The sequence below is a fragment of the Saccopteryx leptura genome, chromosome 1 (assembly GCF_036850995.1).
Source record: "Saccopteryx leptura isolate mSacLep1 chromosome 1, mSacLep1_pri_phased_curated, whole genome shotgun sequence".
NCBI lineage: Eukaryota > Metazoa > Chordata > Mammalia > Chiroptera > Emballonuridae > Saccopteryx > Saccopteryx leptura.
The window spans coordinates 373,311,353-373,331,227 of NC_089503.1; the positions used below are offsets into that span (position 1 = coordinate 373,311,353).

At 41.8% G+C, this 19,875-nt stretch overlaps 1 protein-coding gene across 2 annotated transcripts in view; it reads left to right on the forward strand.

Annotated features, from left to right (window-relative positions):
* Positions 1-9,383: 9,383 nt before the first annotated feature.
* The window catches only part of ADGRF1 (adhesion G protein-coupled receptor F1), a 49,832-nt gene continuing 39,340 nt past the window's right edge, over positions 9,384-19,875 (forward strand). Inside the window, exon 1 of one of the 2 annotated variants that reach the window (XM_066359252.1) lies at positions 9,384-9,649. The gene's annotated coding sequence lies outside the window, so the exon portion shown is untranslated. The remainder of the gene's footprint in view (positions 9,650-19,875) is intronic. The other variant, XM_066359251.1, reaches the window with a different exon arrangement.

Genomic DNA, 19,875 nt, shown 5'->3' on the forward strand with positions numbered 1-19,875 from the left:
TGGAGCCCCTCTGTCGCTCTGCGTGGACCTTGTGCCACACTGGCACAGACAGGAAGAGCAGAAAGAAAAGTTCTTAAAGGAAGAATTATGAGGGAGAATTATTTTACTGGAAATGAAAATGCATTATGAAACTACAGCAATTAGTGTTGAGCTGGTTCTTGAGTAGACACAGATAAATGAAAAGAATACAAAGTCTGTAAACAGATCCAATGAGACATGGGAATTCAATAAAGATGATGTTTCAAATCAGTGAGGAAAAGATGTATCGTTCAATCCATGGTGTTGGAATAGATGGGTAGAGAACTGATAAAACAGTTAATAATGTGCTTTCATTGTTATTACCATATTCCCCCATGTATAAGATGCACATTTTTTGGGGAAAAATTGGGGGGCTAAAAACTGGGTGCGTCTAATACAGTGGTTGTAGATTTTTTAACTTGTATTTCCTGCTTTATCATGCTTGTTTTTGTGCTCATTGTTGCAGACAGTGATTTGTTATCAGATACAGATGAGGACAAGCTAATGGATGGGAGTTTTGACAGTGATGAGGAGTTGTATGAATTTTATGATGAATAAAACTTGAGTTCAATAACTTTATGTAATCCATTTTGTTTTCAAGTTTTGGGCCCCCCAAATTTAGGTGCATCTTATACATGGGAGCATCTTATACATGGGGAAATATGGTAGCTAGTTTAGACTCTGTACTGCAAGAAAAAGATTCCGGTTCTTAGACAGGAGTAAAAAGGGGGAAAAAATAAGAACAAAAGTTCCAGGACCTGCCAGACAAAAGATGTCACTAATTCCTGTCTCTAATTGGTAAAATGTAAAGCTGAGATGGCCTTTGAGTGAGTAAGGCCGATCACACCTCAGTCTCATGACAAGTTAGACAAAACTGCTCAGAGAAAAGAAACCCAAGTTGTGGCTTTCCCACCAAAGCCTGATACCTTCAAGTGCCTGCGAATGAACTGGGTGCATAGCTATTAGCCCATAGAGTTAACTGGAATAAAACAGATAAAAAGCCAACCATGTTTTTAAGAGACTTGTACTATCAAGAGAGCCACTGGAACTAAGATGAATTTTAGCTTCTTTGTCTAAAGCTACAGTTTATTCAACATGTGATCTGTCATCCAAGTTCTCACCAATGTTTCGCTGCATTACACAGATGACCTCCAACCTAGTCTCCTGTAACAGACTTCTTGCTGCTCTGCTCACTGACTAGACCAGAAGCAAATGCCTCATATATGCAGGGTTTTTTTGTTTTTTTTTTTAATGGAAGCTTTTGCCAGTTCTTAGTATTAATTTCTGTATTAGTCACCTGAAGCTAAGTTACACGGTAGTAACAATTTCAGAATCTTGATTGCTTAAAACAAAAGAGTTTACGTTTTGCACATATAATCAAGGCACAATTTTAAACAGATACAATTCATTACACCTATTGATGGACTTTTAAATGGCCTCCAATCTTCACATACTACAAATAGTTCTGTATAGGATATATTTGTATAGATGTCATTTTGTACATAAATAAGTATATCTGTAGGTTATATTTCTAGAAAATAGAATTGTTAGGTCAAAAGATATGTACAATTTAAAATTTGATAGAGACTTCCTAACTAGCTATATATGAGGCTGTTTTTTCCCACCTGCAACAATATCATCAACCTCTCTGATCCTTGCCCACTTGAGAGGTAAAAAATAATATTTCATCAGTTCTTTATTTTTTGTTACTCTAGATTTTTTTTTGTATACATTTTAGAATTATTTTTATCCTTTTTAAAATTGATTTATTCCTACCCCTTCAACGCTTTTGGTTGTGTTAAAAAAATGATCAAAGAAGACAAATTATATTTAACACTTCATGACACAGACAGTCTCTATTTGGAGAACTACAGCATGAGTTGAAAGACAAGAAGCTTTTATAAGGTAAAGGATAAAGAACAAGGAAGAGAAAAATACAAACTATCTGATACAGCTGGAGCCAAATAGTCGACCTTGTTCGGGGCGAGAAGGAACAAGGAAATGAGCATAGAGCCAGAGCTGGCTCGCTGTTTGGGAACCGGTTGACTGGACGGACTGCATTTCTGGTCAAGTGGAGCATTGACAGGAACACAGAAGTCATCTAAAAAGTTCTGCCTTGCTGACGGGGCCCCCAAGGCAGAGCAGCTCCATCTTCAGCCTAGAAAGTTGTTTCAGCCATTGAGTCTTTTTCCTTATTGACTTGTAAGAACTATTTACCTATTTAGGAAAAGAATCATTCATGATATAAATTGAAATTATTTTTCCAGGTACAGAGAGGGTCCTTGGGTATGACACAGTTCCGTTCTTATGACAGTGACATAACCCGAAATTTGGTGTTAGTCAAAACACATCCTGGCTTAAGTCACTTACTTATTCCAAAACAGTTGTAAAATTGTAATCTAACATGTAAAAACACAACTAAGCCACAGAAAGAGGAAAAGGATGTAAATATACTGTACTATACACTGTACTATAGTAACAGGAAAAATGAGTGGCACCAACTCCCTCACTCGTATGTCACATTACCGCATTACTGCGTATTCTCCCACTGCGTGCAACCAGACTATATAGTTCACCCACGTAGTCCGTGAGTATGACGCTAACAGCAGAAGCCAAAACACTCACATCTCAATTTTTTTACATTTTTATGGAAGTGAGTGTCATAATCTCAAAACATCATATGTCAAGACTGTCATAACCCACGGGCCCCCTGTAATTATTTATATTTGGATGCTGTTCATTGTATTATTTTTTACCATGAAGAATTCTCCCTCCCTTTTTTCTTGTTTTAATTAAAATAAAAAAAAATTTTTTTGAGAGAGAGAAGGGCAGGAAACGAGACAGAGAGAGAAAAAGAGGGAGGAGAGAGGTGAGAAGCATCAATTATTGGTTGCTTCATTTTAGTTGTTCATTGATTGCTTCTTATATGTGCCTTGAGAGGGGGGCGGCTCCTGCCCAGCCAGTAACCTCTTGCTCAAGCCAGTGACCTTGGGCTCAAGCCAGTGACCTTGGGCTCAAGCCAGTGACTTTGAGATCATGTTGAGTATCTTGCGCTCAAGATGGAAAGTCCGTGTTCAAGTCGATGAGCCGCGCTGAAGCTGGTGACCTCGAGGTTTCAAACCTGGGACCTTAGTGTCCTGGTTGTTGCTTTATCCACTGTGTTACCACTGGTCAGAATCTCCCAACCCCCTTCTTATGTAGTCAAGTTTCTTTTGAAATTTTAACAATATTTTTCTTTTTGTGATGTCTGGGGTATGATCTTATTTTAGAATGGCTTTGTTATTAAATCAACAAATTATTTAAGCAATGTAACAGCAACAATGCCCTTGTTTTCTTGTCTCTTTATAGTTTTATATCTTATTTTGAAGTTGATAATTCAGATGAAATTAGTGCTGGTGTAAAATGTGAGGGAGGGATACATATTTATACAGTTTCTATCTGCCAGCAGTGGGTGCCTTCGTAGATGATGATGTTGGCTGTGGAACAAGAGTAGGAAGAGACTAATTTTTCAATAAATATATTTTTGTAATTTTGAGTTTTTTACTCTGTTCATGCGAAATCTACCTCAAAATTTGTTGAAATAAGTAAGTTTGGGGCAAGGATAAAAAAACTGTGCTTCCTGATCTTCCCAATTTTCAAAAGAACCTGAAATCTGGATTTTCATGTGAAATCCCTGATGTTTAAATGTTAGCAACTAATTTAGAGTTTTAAAAACACTGCACGGGCCAAGAAAAACACATCTGCCTGCCAGATGGGGCACACAGGGTGCCAGTTTGAGACCTGTGGTTTAGACATTTCTTCCTTTCATCTTCAGAGAGTCACTTATGTGCCTTTTCTATGCGCTGTTATACTATAACGTGGTCAGCTCTTATCATAATATCTTTTAACTGATTGTTGGTGGCCTAGTCTTCCTATTAAACTATAAGATCCTTGACTGCAGTACTTGTAGATTTTTGAGATCCCCAGGGCCTAGCAGTATTTTGCGCTTAGTACACATTTAATGTGAGTGTTTGTTGAATGAATAAGTGAATGAATGAATAAATTCCTTTGGAAGTTGAATCCTTGCCGAAGGAATAGACAAAGGAGCTCAGGCTCTCAGAGGTTACCTGGGTTAGACCACGCCCCCTCCCTGCCAAGTCCCCCAGGACACCCTCATGGCTTCGTCCACATTGTGTAGTTGTGAATCTTGGCCACTAGATGTCTCCCTTTGCTTAAAGGACATTCCTAAACCCAGACATTAATTTGCGGTTTGCTAAGGGAACAATATTTAGGTGAGTAGGGTATGGGGGAGATGGATGGAGACTTGACTTGGGGTGATAAACACACACTACGGTGTACAGATGATGTGTTGTAGAATTGTGCATCTGAAGCCTGTAAAATATTGTTAACCCGTGTCACCCCAATAAATTCAATAGAAAGGAAAAAAAAATAAAAAAACGATATTTAAGTAAAAATAACGTCTTAATCTCAGGCCACATCTTCTTCAGATGTTTGTCCTCATGAAGAAGTTGAGAACAGCCACAATGTCAAAGAGAAGTGCCCAGGGACAGAATCGGATTTATTCGTTCTGGGAGAGGCTCTCCTCCGTCCGCAGGAATGCACTCCTGGGGCACCGAGTGACACAGTCTGCTGCCTTTCAGGCTTTAATCCACTCCGCGACAGTCTCCAGAGGCCCTGCTTGGGTTGCTTTTTTCTCTGCTGCTTTAGGCCAGCTGTGGAAATCATCTCACTGTCCAGGGTCTGGGATTCTAGAACCTGCGTAGTAAAAGCAGGATTTTAAAGAAAGGTTTTATTGATTGATTTTATGGCAGAGGGGAGTGAGAAGTATAAACTCTCAGTTGCTGCACTTTAGTTGTTCATTACTTGCTTGTTGTATGTGCCTTGATGGGGCAAGCCCAGGGTTTCAAACCGTCGACCTCAGGTTCCAGGTCAACATTCTATCCACTGTACCACCACAGGCCAGGCAAAAAGCAGGACTCTTGAGAGGTGTATCGGACTGAACTTCACTGCTGAGGCTGCCCCGACTCCATGTGAATTCTGAGCACCATATGAATGCGAGGATGAGTTCTGTAGCCTGTGGTTGTGACTTTTGTGTCGCCCCGGGAGGGTCTGCTGAGCCTGGAGAGGTGGGCTATTCAGTGCTGTATAATTCTCATTTCAAAGATAGGCAGAGTGAAAAGGAAGAAAAGAGCTTATTACTTTTATAGTCCTGAGCTTTTTCTGCTCTGTGTTGTCTCTGGCATTTAAATACTATACGTGCTGAAACAAGGGAGCCCTGCCTGGCTGTGTTAAGTGGACACAGCCCCTTGAATTTAGTGACATTCGAGGCTTCCTTGTTGGATGAAATGGAACTGTGGATCCCGTAGGGTTTTGGTGGCTCTCCAAATTATTATGAAAGGTTCAGATGATAAGAATGCCATGTCTCGTTAGTATCTGGCATATGGCCTGGCCTTTGCCTTTTCTTTGGTTATTTGGCAAGGGTCAGATATTTCTGTCTGTATTTCTCACCTGTCTTTGCGAGGCAGTAGAGCGTAGGCTAAGAACACTGACTGTGAACTCAGGCTCTGTCGGTGCCCTGACCCCTAGGCTGCCCTGTTCCTCGATCTCCTCGTCTTTAACGTGGGGAGGATGGCAGTCACTGGCACAGGCTACTCGGAGGATAAAAGCCCACGGAAACTGCTGAGAACAGGACTTGGGACATAGTAAGTGCTCAGTAAATGTGAGCCGATACTAAGGCTGGGGAGTTCACCTCTTTAATTTGCTGTCTAGGCCCGCTCTCGTGTTTATACGCTGCTACACGTGCTTCTGATGTGGATAAGAGAAGATTGCCTACAGTTTTGTGAACTCTCCCTTTGTTCATTGGATGCCCTTTATTTTAATGCTAAAGAGCCATACACTTATTATGCAATGCCATTGTCTCCCCCATCCCTTATAAAAGTGTCTATGTTATGTTGACTAAACTGTCCTCAAATAGTCTAATAATTCCCTAATTCTGAGTGTTAAGAGATTAAATCTGTTTTGATTGTCTTGTCATATTAGTTAGGAAAATCTTCTCACTAAAATTTATGTTTTATACTCAACTCTTCCCCTCTTCCCTCCTCCTTTCAGGTTTCTTAAACAATTTACTTGGAATATTTTTTATGGCATTTAAGCATTTCACAATTATGAATGAAGCCATCTGCAGCAGTCCCGGGCCCATTTCACCCTCAAATCCCCATATCTTTCAAAGCAGTCATCTGTTCTTGCAGCTCCTGGAAGAGAGCTTCTCTAAGCTATGCTCAAGGAGTGTTCAGCCTGACCAGTGGTGGTGTACTGGGTAGAACAGCGACCTGGGATGCTGGTCCCAGGTTCACAATCCCAAGGTCTCCAGCTTAAGTGTGGGCTCACCAGCTTGAGTGCGGGGTCACCGGCTTGAGTTGGGGATCACGGACATGACCCCATGGTCGCTGGTTGAGCCCAAAGGTTGCTGGCTTGAGCCCAAGGTCACTGGCTTGAGCAAGGGGTCACTGGCTCAGTTTGAGCACACCAGTCAAGGCACATATGAGAAATCAATCAATGAACAACTAAAGCATCTGCAACTATGAGTTGATGTTTCTCATCTCTCTCCCTTCCTGTCTCTGTCTCTCTGGCTAAAAACAAAACAAAACAAAACAAGAAAAGAATGTCATGTACTTCTGAGGACAGACGCTGCCATCGAGGGTCCATCTGCTCTGGGTGGGCTCGTACCCTTCCCGGTTCTACCCCCTTGTCTGTCTAATTCAGGTACCTTCTCACAACCCAGTAGTCTCGGCAACTTGGCTGACATGAGAAGATTCAGAAAGCTAGATGCAATGACATGTTTACGCTTGCCTTTTCGTTGCTCCCGGGCCTCAGGTTTGTTGCTGTTTATTCCTGTGACTCTGCTCTTTTGCTGGGAAATCAAGCAATCAGACCATTCAGGAATCCACCACAAACAGACCAAGTTGGAAGGTTTGCTGCTCTTCCTCAGTCCCAGGTCTTCTTACTTGTTCTTTGGTGGCGTCTGTCGGATGCTGGGCCTGGCCTTGCCAAAGAGGCCCTGTGGTCTATCACCAGAGAAAGAGATGTGAAGTGGGCCAGATGGAACAGAACACACTGGTGTAGCTGCCTCTGTGTGCTTGGGCCAGCACCGTGTCCCTGTTGCACAGGGAGAGTGTGTGAGACTGGGGGGCAGACGGAGCTTTGCAATCACACTGGAGGAGCCACGGGTTCTCAGCTCTGCTTTCGCAGAAAGTTGGCTCCTCTTGGGCTCATTACAATGATATGTCATGATGTTGCCACAGTGCTCAAACCTGTGCTGCTTCCCTTTGCTCCCTGTCCTTTGCAGGGCCTGGGGACCCTCCCAGCCTAACCAGGAACTATTAAAAAATTCAGCATCGCATGCATGAACAGATTATTATGAGGAAACTAGAAGGGGTGAGTCAGCAGCTTATTGGGTGAGTCACCAGTGATTCAAAAGCACACCCTATTTGTAAAACAACTCAAATATTGGGCATACTGTGATCTCTTTTTATTAAATATGGAATTGACAAACTATTAAATGCATTCATTTGTTTGGACTTAGATTGACACCCCCAACCGGTGTACTCATGAAAACATTGATGCTCACTGGTTGCCTAATTTTCTAGTGTCTGTTAAAATGTTTTTGGTCTAATAAGAAACTGTAGGGACCTTCTTGGTTCTGAGGGCCATGTGCCAGGCCCTAGGACATGGCTGAGCTTCACAACCCAGTGAGACGGAGGTGGATAACAGAGCTTCCATCTAAGTTTCAAGCCCTTCTCACCCTCAGCTCCACGCTAATTAGCCCTCTGTCTGCCCCACTATTGCCTTACTCCTCCCTCTGGCCCCCATCCAGTTCCACGGCCACTGTTCTCCCGAAGCAACCAGCTAATTATTAGTCACATTTTATAAACACACTCCCACTAAGGTGTCAGTGGCTCCTACACTAATTTGCATGTTAATAGAGACCCCGGGAACAGGGCAGCACTGAACTGAAAAGATGGCGTCTAACCCTAGGACTTCAGACCTTGGTTTGACTGAATGAGAGCATATACTTCAAGAAGCCTTGGACCCTTTGTATTGAATGGAAATTCGGCCTCTGCTTGCAATTGGTGGATCCCGAAGACAAGCAAAACCCAGTGGAAAAGGCACATGAGGGGAATGGAATTAACTCGACCAAATTATGACATCAACTCTCTTCTGCCCAGTCTGGTTGATGGACAAGGCACAAAGGTTGATGCCCTTGAACAAGTCGGGGTTATCCAGGAGGCTTTGTTCCCTTGAGAACTTTTCACTGGAGCAGATCCAAACCTGATCATGAGGAGTTACAACAGAGTGGCCCAGTTATGACCAAGTGGCCCAGCTGATGTTGGAAGCCAGAGCGTCACATTGTGTTTAGGGCTGTTCGGCACTAACGGTCTTCAACATGAAATTATGGGGTCCAATCACAGCAGTTCACTCTAAAAAAAGGCATTTCTATTAGAGTTTTGTGCTCCGAGGGCCATTTTCTCCTTCTTGAGAAGGTGAACGCTCCCTCTTTTCTGATGGGAGCAGTGCACCTGCTCAGCTGCCCCATCGCGCAGACTGCTCAGAAGACTCAGCCCTGGAGTTCCATTTCCCACTTATAAAGCACCCTAGGTTCTTATTTGCATTTTTTTCTTTTATATTTGACTCTCTGCTTTTATAGTTTTCCTTTTATAATTTGTCATTTATACAGAACTTTTATGGTTTGTGTGTCTTTATTTCTATTCTAATATAATTTTGTTTTTTTGCATTAGCATGTAAGCCACCTCGAGTCATTTGTAAAATACGGAGTGTTAGTTTTCAAACTGGATGACTCTTTAGAATGGAAGAAACCTTTATTAGAGACGTTAATAGGGTTTAGCTCAAGGATTTCTAAGGATAAAGGACGTGATTAAAACATTTACTGTGGGAAGATATATACATTGCTGCTCTCTTTTGCCAATCTCTATCCCATATTATCCCATCAAGAAGTCCACGGTGCCTTTGTCTGGGAAGGTAGCAAGTTTATTCATCAGCCTTGAGTGAGAAAGTTGGAAAAGAAAAAAAAGACCTATCCCTGCCCTCAACCCACTGGAATTACCCACCTCTCCTCTCTGGAATCATAGATAAGGGCTGCATTCCTTTTGGTTTATGGGGTATGACCCTAGGTATCCAGAGGCTAGACACCATAGCTTCACAGAGTGGCATAGAAAACTGATCAAGGACAGAAGTGTCCCTCATTCTCCTAAAGCATTTTTCTTCTGAGGTTTCAGAAATCCATCTCTGTCTGCTGGGAGAATCATCGAGTCTTGGGCTCCGAGCTGCTTCTTCTTACCAGGCTGATATTGACTCAAAGGGAGAGGGAGAGTTAGATGAAGAGGGTTTCTCCTTTCTTTCTTGAAGGGGGTGTGTCCTGGGTTTGTCAGCCCGCAAGGGCAGCAGCGTGCACCAGGAGCTGCTCAGGAATCAGAGGACCTGTGCGCATGCCAGAGAGCTGCCGTGCTTCAGGTTGATCAAGGTTGTCTTTCCAGACAGCTTAAGAAGTGATTGAGCCCCGAGTCCAACAGGAGGACGGGCTCCCTGAGGCTGTGATGTGAAGAGGACTCGCCAGGTAAGCCCAATGGCTCTGATTTGATTCCTTAGAATGCATATTACTATTACTGGCACTGTCTGTTAATCTGAGGTCATTTTTCCCTCCCTCTGGGGAAGACTCTGATTTCAATATCTCACTTCCTGAAGAAGATTAAGTAAAGGAACAGAGTGTGGCCGAAGCAATGAGCAGGGACAAGAGCGCAGTCTCTTGGTCACTGTGTAAATTGAGGTATTTACTGAGACTCAAACTCTGGCTTTTCTGACTTAAAGCACAGTCTTCGCTCTATTGATTATAACACAGGACCCCCTACTCTTTGGATATGTTTGGGAGGTAGATCGATTGGAATGAAGAAGTCTCCGTAGAGAATACTTGTTAAAAATATTAATCTTAAGGCTTCCACTAACCAGAAATATATTAGCCTTACCAATCTTCTTTAAAAATACACTTGAGAAAATTAGGTTTATTTTCACTTGAGGATGGATTTATTTAAACTTTGACTGAGCCAGTATATATCTGAAAAGTATTTCCCAAATTAATCCCTCTCTGGACTTTGGAAACCCTCCAAATGGATCCTTTTAACCATTTCCCCTGCTATTTATTCCCCCCAAATAAATGTGAAGCAACACACTATTTTTTTTGACTGACAGGCCCTGAAAATTCATAGTTTTTCTTTCCTTTTTTTTCATGAAAAATCATTTATGTTAACCTGACATTTTATGTAATCCACCCATGTCGGAGACTAACGATGGGAAGTTGCTTAGAGAGGTATAGAAAGAAGGTCCAGGCGGGAGAGGTGTGGAGTGGAGGAATCATGGCTTTGGCTTGTCCCACGGTAATTTCATTAAACTAAACCTGATGAAACCACACACAGGCCGGAGATCACAGACACAGAACAAAGAATAGATAAAAATAAATTTGACGATCTGTCAATATTAATACAAGCCTTTTGTTATGTTCTTTTGCTATGATAAAATCACTACTAGTTATTTATGATCATAACCAGAATTAAAAACGACTTTGTAATAATGACCACATAATACTTCATTCGACCATTAATATGAAGTGTAAGTTGGAGCGAATTATTTCACTTCTCTTGCTCTAGTTAATTCATTTGCAACAAGCGTGAAGATTTAAAATGGGAGCAGGTCCGTGTTGAGTCTTAGGCGCTTGACTTGCAAACACTCCTCTTTTGTGTGCAATCACAGATTCATGTGAATTGTTGCCGACATGTCTCATAGGTATCTCTGTCTTGCTTCTCAGAGAAGACGGTCAATTCTTTCATTTACTTATTTATTTTTAAAACAGGGATGAGGTCCACATTACAGGTTTAGCACTTGCTGTGCTGAGTGAGGGGAAAGAAAGCACCATCTTTTTTGCGCCCATATGTCCGTTTGGGTCATTCATCCCACAGTTAAAGATCTGTAAATTTCCTCCTAGAAAAAAAATTAATGGACACATTCATTAAAACTAGGGTCTAAAGACTGATAGTGGCACTTTGGTTGGGAGCAAATGTAAATGAGATGTGAGAGGTTACGGGGCGCTAGCAGTAGTTGGGGCACGTGTCACGGGGTGAATGATTCAGAAAGGAGTGGCTTCACCTGGAAAAATGTCACCGAATCCCCAGCTTTGCCTAAGGCTGCTCTGTATAAAACCACGTTCCACCCAGTCTAAACATACGTATTTGCAACTTTCAAGATAAGCCTTGTTCTCTTTTAGTTCTCTGGCAGGGTCTACCCACAGCTACTGAGCAGAGGAAGCCCTGTTCCCAACACACTCTCCTAGATCGTGTTTGAGAAACAAAGAGCTCTGGGGATGTCAAGGTCTGCACACGATGTCAAGGTCTTCGTAGTTCCAGGTTGGAGAGATACACAGTCATCATAGCTGCCCAAATAGCCTAGAAACCTGGAGGGAAAATGCTAAAGATCTATATGGCCTTGAGGCCTGAAAAGTACTCTCACACGCACAGCTGGGTCTAGCCTTGCTGGGTTCTACTGCTGTAGCGCACAAAACTGGTAGTGAGAGCCGAGGCCCTCTTACCAGCCCAAGCCGTGGATAATCTAGTAAGGGCTCCTGTTCAGTGCCAGATGGAAAACCGGGCTCAGACGTGCTGAGGATGAAAATCCATAAGAATTATTAAGTGTGAAACTGCCCTGGCATTTCATAGAATTACAGTACATTCCCTGTGCACAGCTAAATAAAATACGAACAGCTGAGCAGCAGCAACGAGGTATGTAACCTTAAAACTGTGCAAAATGTAGCTCAGTCTTGTTGATGAAGGCTATGAGGTCCTCATGGGCCTGTGCGTCCTCAGGGCAAATGTCAGTTCTTAATCTCCAGAGGTCCACAAACTTAGAAACTCCAGGGTTTTTGGGTTTTGGTTTAAATACATCTTTTAAAAATAAAGATTTTTAATGAAACCTTGAAGATAGTTTGCTTGTCATAAGATAGAATTTTTAAAATCTGGGTCCCTTTATTGTTTAAAGATAAGTAGGCGTTTACTATAAATTTGTGGTGTCAGGGCAGCTTGTCACAATGGAACGGATTCACACCCTCACGTTTTGGGTACAGAGACTTTGTATTAAGCAGACTATGTTTTCCATCAAAACGTTCCCCACTTGTGTTTGTATCAATACTTCAGCCAAATTTTGCTTGAAGACTTCCCTGTGCTTAATTTCTTAGAGAATCAGGCTACGGTAATTCTTTCTAGTAGGAAATTTAATGATACATCCCTTAGACATAGGACATTCTTCTATGTTTTTGACCAAGTTACCAATTAAGCTAGTAACTAGCAAAAGAAATAGCACAGATAGCAGTCGAATTTAAAAAAGTAAAAAAAATATTTTTTTGTGTGATAGAGACAGAGAGAGGGACAGATAGGGACAGACAGACAGGAAGGGGGAGAGATAAGAAGCATCAGTTCTTTGTTGTGGCACCTTAGTTGTACATTGATTGCTTTCAAATATGGGCTATAGCAGAGCAAGTGACCCCTTGCTCAAGCCAGCGACCTTGGACTCAAGCTGGTGAGCCTTGCTCAAACCAGATGAGCCTGCGCTCAAGCCGGTGACCTTGGGGTTTTGAACCTGGGTCCTCTGCATTCCTGTTCGATGCTCTATCCACTGCACCACCACCTGGTCATGCAGTCAGAATTTTATTATATGACAAAGTGGTCTTTAAAACTGATAAAAGTCATCAAGATGGTCTTGATAAAGAATGGTTTAGTCAATAAACATTGTTGGGATAACTGCCTACTCAGGTGGTGGAAAATGAAAGTAAACCCGTATTTCATACCAAAACCTGAAATAACTTCAGAAAGATTGAACATTTAAGTGCGTTAAAATAAAAAACAATTTAAATAAGTGTTAGAAGAAAATACAGAAGAATATTTTTATAATCTCTTATAGAAAAACATTTTAAATCCATATAGAAAAACTGACAGATGTGATTTCAAAAATACTTTAAACTTTTGTACAGAATATGACAACATAAAAACTTTTAAAAACTGAAGACCAATGGTGAGTGAATATTTATAACCCAGGTGACAAAGAACTAATATTCATATGATATAAAGAACTCTGAAGGAGTAGTTCTTAAGGAAAAAAAGTGTAGTCTGCCCGAATCCAAGGCAAACCCCATGGCCTCGATCACCAGCATTACGATGTCTAACAGGCATCCTGTATCTTGAAAGGTCAATTTTACTACCATGTGATAACTCAGCAGGACTCTGAGGATTGGAGGTGGCCCCCTCGTGCTGTGTATGGGCAATAATATCAGAAGAATAGCAAAGAAATTAGTCAGGTCAAAGAGCTTCACACTGGGCTCTATATCAAGCAGCCTCTGTTAGTTATGAAATTCCCAAAACCAGAAAAAAAAAAAGAAAAATAAAAAAAATAAAAAAGAACATTCTAATAGAAAAACTTAGAATGACTTAAGTGGTCAAGCCAGAAAACAAACCTTCACATGGCCAATAAACATCTGAAAAATGATCCTACTAATAATCAAAAACATAAAATTTAAAGCAATTAGAAATAAATTTTGCCTATCAGTTTGGCAAATATCAAAAAGCTGTTGGGGACAGTATTTCTGCACCTTACCCAAGAGTGTAAGGAGGTGTGAACTAGGAGGGCGATTTGGCCATAGCTACCCAAACTCAAAATGTATAAACCCTTTGAAGCTACATTTTTACTCCAACCTAGAAAAATTCCACTTTGCCTGGAATTAAGGGCGCACAGGAAGCTTCACAGCAGGAACAGTTGAGGGCAGATTCTAGGAGTCCAAACGACGACTTTGCCCTGATAACACATTTGTTCTTCATCTGTCCATAGTGTGGAGTCTGGGGGGTTTTAGAATATATATTAACATGGTATCTGAAGGACAGCTGGGAAGGCCAGGCAACTCGTTCTATTTCTAAAAGAATCATTTGGGAGCTATGGTGGAAAACCTGGCTTTTACTCATTAAGAAATTATAATGAAAATACTGTTAATAGTCATGGGGAAACTTAAAGAATATTTTGTTTTTTTTCCTTGGTAGATTTGAAACAATTAAGGTTTAATCAGTGTAAGCATTGAATGAAAAGTCAGATATTATTTGTTATTTGTTTTATTCTTATTTAAAACAGGTTACACAAGACACTTTATAACATCTTTAATCTGAGCACTCACATATGAAGACCCCCCTGAGCCTGTTTTGTAGGCTTTTTCCAGTAGACCTGATGAATTGTGTTTTTATCCTAAGACAACTGAGTATCCTTAGACACCAGTGACATTCAAATTTGTCAGAATAGCTTTACAACATATAGTTTTCTTCTTTAGAGAGCTTATCTGTAAGGAACTTATGTGTAAGGAAATTAACAATCATGACTTTATTAAAAATCATTTCTCGAGCAACAAAATGAACTGTCCCATAGTCCAGGAGAAATCTTAGATTCTTCGGGGGGAAGAAATTTAGGGAAATAGAATTTAAGTTTGTCCTTCTCATTTTCTGCAAGTGTGGAAAGGAAACAACTCCCATGTAATTGACAAAATGGCCAAAATAACAGAACCAAGACATATGAAAGCATTTTGTAAATTAGAGAGAATTATTCTTGTTTCTTTTTATCATATAACTATCATCACCATCCTTAAGTTGCTGTTCAGGTACTTTTCCAAGCAAGTAATCCAAAAGGAAGCTAAGATTCTTGGGGCTTTACCCACTGTAAGCAGAGTAAAGTGTTACAGAGGAGAGAATAGCCTGAACTGGGAATCCCGGGAGGGCTGGGTCCCCAAAGCTAAGCCGAAGGCTTGGCTGGAAGAAACAGTTTGGCACCTTCTCTGGAATGCCATTAATTCTCCTTTAGGGCTAGGTGGTAACTTCTGCTCTGCTGACTCATGGGGGACAGGAAAAAATCTTCAGTTACATGGGGTTGGAATAGAGCCAAACCCTGGAAGCTGGCAGTCAGATTTTTTAAAAAGGAACTGGGCTGGACTTGTTACCTGTGAGAAATGAACTCTATGAGGACACGAGAATTACTGGACGATGAGCTAAGAACAACATATCATCCCAGGTCTCTTCTAAACTACAAAGTGCAGACTAAACAGATTTAATAAAAAAACAAACCCAGAGCCTTGTCAGAAGGGAACAGGCTGTGCGAGGCTGCCAGCACCAGCGGCAGAAGAAATGCTCTCGAGCTGACGTTCCAGTGAGTGGCAAAGGACACACGGACTTGTAAACTGTGTCTCTCAAGTTTGGGATCAGAAAGGATCAGCTGAGGAGGTAGGGTCACAAACTGGACTCCGAAGGAGACCCATTCAAAGAAACATCAGATCATTTAAGTAGGGACCCTGGAGCAAAAAGACTCCAGTGACCAGCGCCGGTTTTCAAAAGTGAGTCTGGCTCACTGCTTCCGGGGCTTCTCTTAGTGGGTGGAGCTCCAGTGAAGGCTCGCCCTGCTCGGCTCTGTGCTTGGCACAGCGCCCGGGAAATTGGAAGCGCTCATTATACAGTGGTTGAGAAAATTGAAGTTGAGCAAATTGGTAAAGTGTCCCGGGAAGGCATGACTGAGCTAAATAGTTCCTTTGGTTTATTCCAGCCTTATAATTCCAGAAGTCTTAAAAATCATACCTCCATTCTCAACTAAAGACTTAATTCGCAAGAAGTTCTCAGCCTATCTCAAAAGATGTTCCAGAATTCTAATAACCACAGACTCATGGATAACAGAGAGAAGACTGACAGTTGCCAGGTGGGAGGGGAGGTGGGGGACTAGATGAAAAAGGTGAAGGGATTAAGCAAAGAAAAACACCCTCAGACCCAGGCAACAGCATGGTAATTACCAGAGGAAAGGGGTGGGAGGAGGTAGAGAGCTGGTATGGGGACTGGGGCGGGGGCGGGGGCGGGGGCGGGGGGGGGGGGCAGCGGGATAAATGGTGATGAAAGAGACGTGACATAGGGGTGACTTAGGGAGGTGAGCACACAATGCGGTGCACAGATGATATATTATAGAACTGTGCACCTGAAACCTGTATAATTTTATTAACCAACGTTATGATAAATTTAATAAAAAATTTAAAAAATACCCCAGGGGGAAAAATGATAATACCTAGTCTGAGGAGAAAACAGGAGTCAAGTCCTATAAAAAAATTTTAATCTTTCCAAACTTAGATTTGATGACTAATGGACACTAACGAGAAAAACTAGTAAATAACATATAAAAAGAAACTGAGAAATGGGAATATAATAATAGAATCTGAAAAAAAAAAGAATCTGAATGTGAATGGGTCTGAGCTCACCTTATTTTATAGTGGAGGAGAGGTTTTTTGTTTTTTGGTTGTTTTTTTTTACTTTTGCAGGTTCTAACAGGTGAGGGACAGACTTGGGGTAAGGTCTAATTCATTTTGGTCTCTTTCTACTATGTTTATACCATATAAACATACTAAAACATAAAATATGTATTTAAAATTTTACTGTGCATGAATGTGTATACAGAAAATCACTGAGCTCTTAAATATCTTTATATTATACTTCTTCCTGAAGAAGTTTGTCTACCAAACTTCCAAACATTTTCTTCAGATACAAAATTGGTTATCGTTTCTGTTCCCCACCTGTATTTTCACCTGTCTTCTCCACCATATCCGCCTACTTAAAAAAGCACAAAGAAACTCTTCTCAAAGGTAAATGGCCCAAGGATTTCCGTACAAAGACAGATCTCAATGCAGAGTTTACCAGAAACTCATAAAATGAGGGCTAAAATAAAATAAAGGCTTTACAGGTTCTCTGCCTCTAAAACAACCACTATTTGAGTCATGAGTTCTTTCAGATCCTAGCTGGAACTCTACTCTTCTTGTTAGAGAGAGAGAGAGAGAGAGAGAGAGAGTATGTATGTGTGATGCACATGTGAGTCCAAAACAGAGAGGAGGGAGACATCTCTACTGGAAAGTCTTCTATTTATAGAGGAAGAAACATAATCTCATAAATATGGATGACAAGGAAATAACCCAAGGGTTCAACTGTGCCTAAGATTAGATTGTTGCTAAAAGTGTTGGAAAGAGTAGGTGTGAGCATTTCCAACTAAACACGACTGTTGATAAGGGGACCGCTGTTGACATAAATAAATGATATTTGGAATCCATAAATACATAACTGGAAGAATGGGGAAACAATGGTCACCTCTCTCCAGGGGCTTAATAGCAAATTCTAATGATTGTTCTCTGTAAACTGAAGGACAGGGATTATCAGTGGTGAATTTACTTGAATGAATTCAAGGAAGTGGCGGAGGGGGTGGTCCTCCCATGGCCAAGCCTGCCCAGGAAGCCGGTGCCAATACAGCTGGAGGTTAGGCGTCTCCGCCTGGGGCTGCCTCAGAGCAGGTGTGCTGGAAACATGCTTGCTCTGAAAACAGCAGCAGCGCCTCATCTGTGCAAGGACACACTGATTCTGAGAAGTTTTTGAATAATTAAGACCCTTCCAGCTTGAAAAGAAAGTGCTGAAAATACCCTGAGGTTTGCATCAACACAGAAGTAGCTATTATTTATTAAGTTAAATGGACTCAGAATTGAAGTCCAATTCTGATACAATTCAACAAGTAATTATAAAAACTGGTGGTGAGATTGAAATGTTAGCAATGTTAATATTAATAGCTAACAATAATTAAGTCTTACCATCTGTCAGGTGTTGTTCTGAGGACTTCATATGAATTTCAGAAAAATAATTCTGGACAATGAATAGTGTAACACTCAAGTTATTTATTATTTATCTGAAAACCAATCTCCCAACCTTATCCCAGAAGGAGCTGTATGCATCCAGAAAGTGAAGAAAAAGTTTCAATTAGTTCAAGCTTGGGTCCCAAATGCCCCAAAAAAAAAAAAAAGAATCAAATCACAGAATTAGCCTCAGTTTAGCACTCTTCTTTTTCTGTCTAGGGACCAGTCTAGAATCACAACTCTCAGCATCACTTGGGTCGCTCTAGCAATGTGGAAGGCTGGGCGTGGGCTGTCTAAGATGGAGTAGGTTTGGGATGGGGCACCTGTAGTTTCTAAGGAGCTCCTCAATGTCTTCTTTTCTCTCTCCCTCCACCCTAGCCTATTCTCTCTGCTTATCAAAAGTGATGGATATTTGTCTCTAGAGCAGTATTTTTACCTCATTAAAAAAAGCTTTTATTTACTGAATTTTATAGAGTGGAGAGAGAGAGAAAGGGACGGACGAGGAGGAGCAGGGAGCAACAGCTCGTAGGAATTGCTTCTCGTATGTGCCTTGACTGGGCAAGTCTAGGGTTTCGAACCAGCAACCTCAGTTTTATCCACTGTGCCACCACAGTATTTTAAATATATTTTTGACTATAGAAAGAAATGTTGGCCCTGGCCGGTTGGCTCAGCGGTAGAGCGTCGGCCTAGCGTGCGGAGGACCCGGGTTTGATTCCTGGCCAGGGCACACAGGAGAAGCGCCCATTTGCTTCTCCACCCCTCCGCCGCGCTTTCCTCTCTGTCTCTCTCTTCCCCTCCCGCAGCCAAGGCTCCATTGGAGCAAAGATGGCCCGGGCGCTGGGGATGGCTCTGTGGCCTCTGCCTCAGGGGCTAGAGTGGCTCTGGTCGCAACATGGTGACGCCCAGGATGGGCAGAGCATCGCCCCCTGGTGGGCAGAGCATCGCCCCATGGTGGGCGTGCCTGGTGGATCCCGGTCGGGCGCATGCGGGAGTCTGTCTGACTGTCTCTCCCTGTTTCCAGCTTCAGAAAAATGAAAAAAGAAAAAAAAAGAAAGAAATGTATATTTATATATATATATATACACACACACACACACACTAAAACATGTATATGTCATAAAATACTTTAGCTATTCATGATGAGCCTACAGAGCAGTGTCTGGGGATCACTGGTCTGAAACCCTGACAGTGAATTAAGTTTTACCATTTCTACCCAGTCCACAGAAACAGCCCCAAATACACTCTCCAGTGTGAGAGGAAGGGGGCCTAGGAGGGTGAAGGTATGGGCGATTTCCCTCACGATGCCCAGAGCTGTCACCAGGTCCTGCTGAGTTGGGTTTGCAGCCTGAAGCCTGGGCTGCATGTAGGAGAAAGAAGATTGTTTTTGGAGAGCAGGAGATGGAGAGAAAGGGCCACATGAGGGCCAGGCATCCCACTGGAAGCAGGCCCTGGCACAGAGAGGACAGAGCAGACCTACATGCACGGAGACTGCTACCCTCTTTGAAAGCTCCAGCACTAAAACCATGGCCCAAACGGTACCCAGGAATCCACCTTAAACATTTTCCCTGGAGGCGGAAGAAACATGGGGAAAGGGATGGGAAGGAAGAGCACACGCTCCCTGTGCAAGATGGCCGCTCCCAAGAAGGTACCCAGAAAGCCATGGGGTTGGAGGTGATAATTAACCAAAAGGAAAAAAAAAAGGACAAAATAATAACAAATAGAAAATATACAAGGACATGACTCAGAGAAAGAATTAAGTTCTGTTTCATAAAACTGTTCAGTTATTTTTATGTATATATACACACACACATTTTATTATGTCTGTGTATATGCTTATATTATATAAACATGTTTTGTTATGTGTGCGTTTGTGTGTACAAATATACTTTTTATGAAACCTACTCAAAAAATATTTGAAAAACACTGCCCTAGAGACAAAGGGTCATCACTTTTGGAAAGCAGAAAGCCCGGGTTAGAGGGACGAGGACACAGAGCAGGTAAGTTCCGGGACCGGATCTAGAAGAATGAGATCCGGAGCACAGGCAGCTGGCCAAAGAAAATTAAAGCAATAG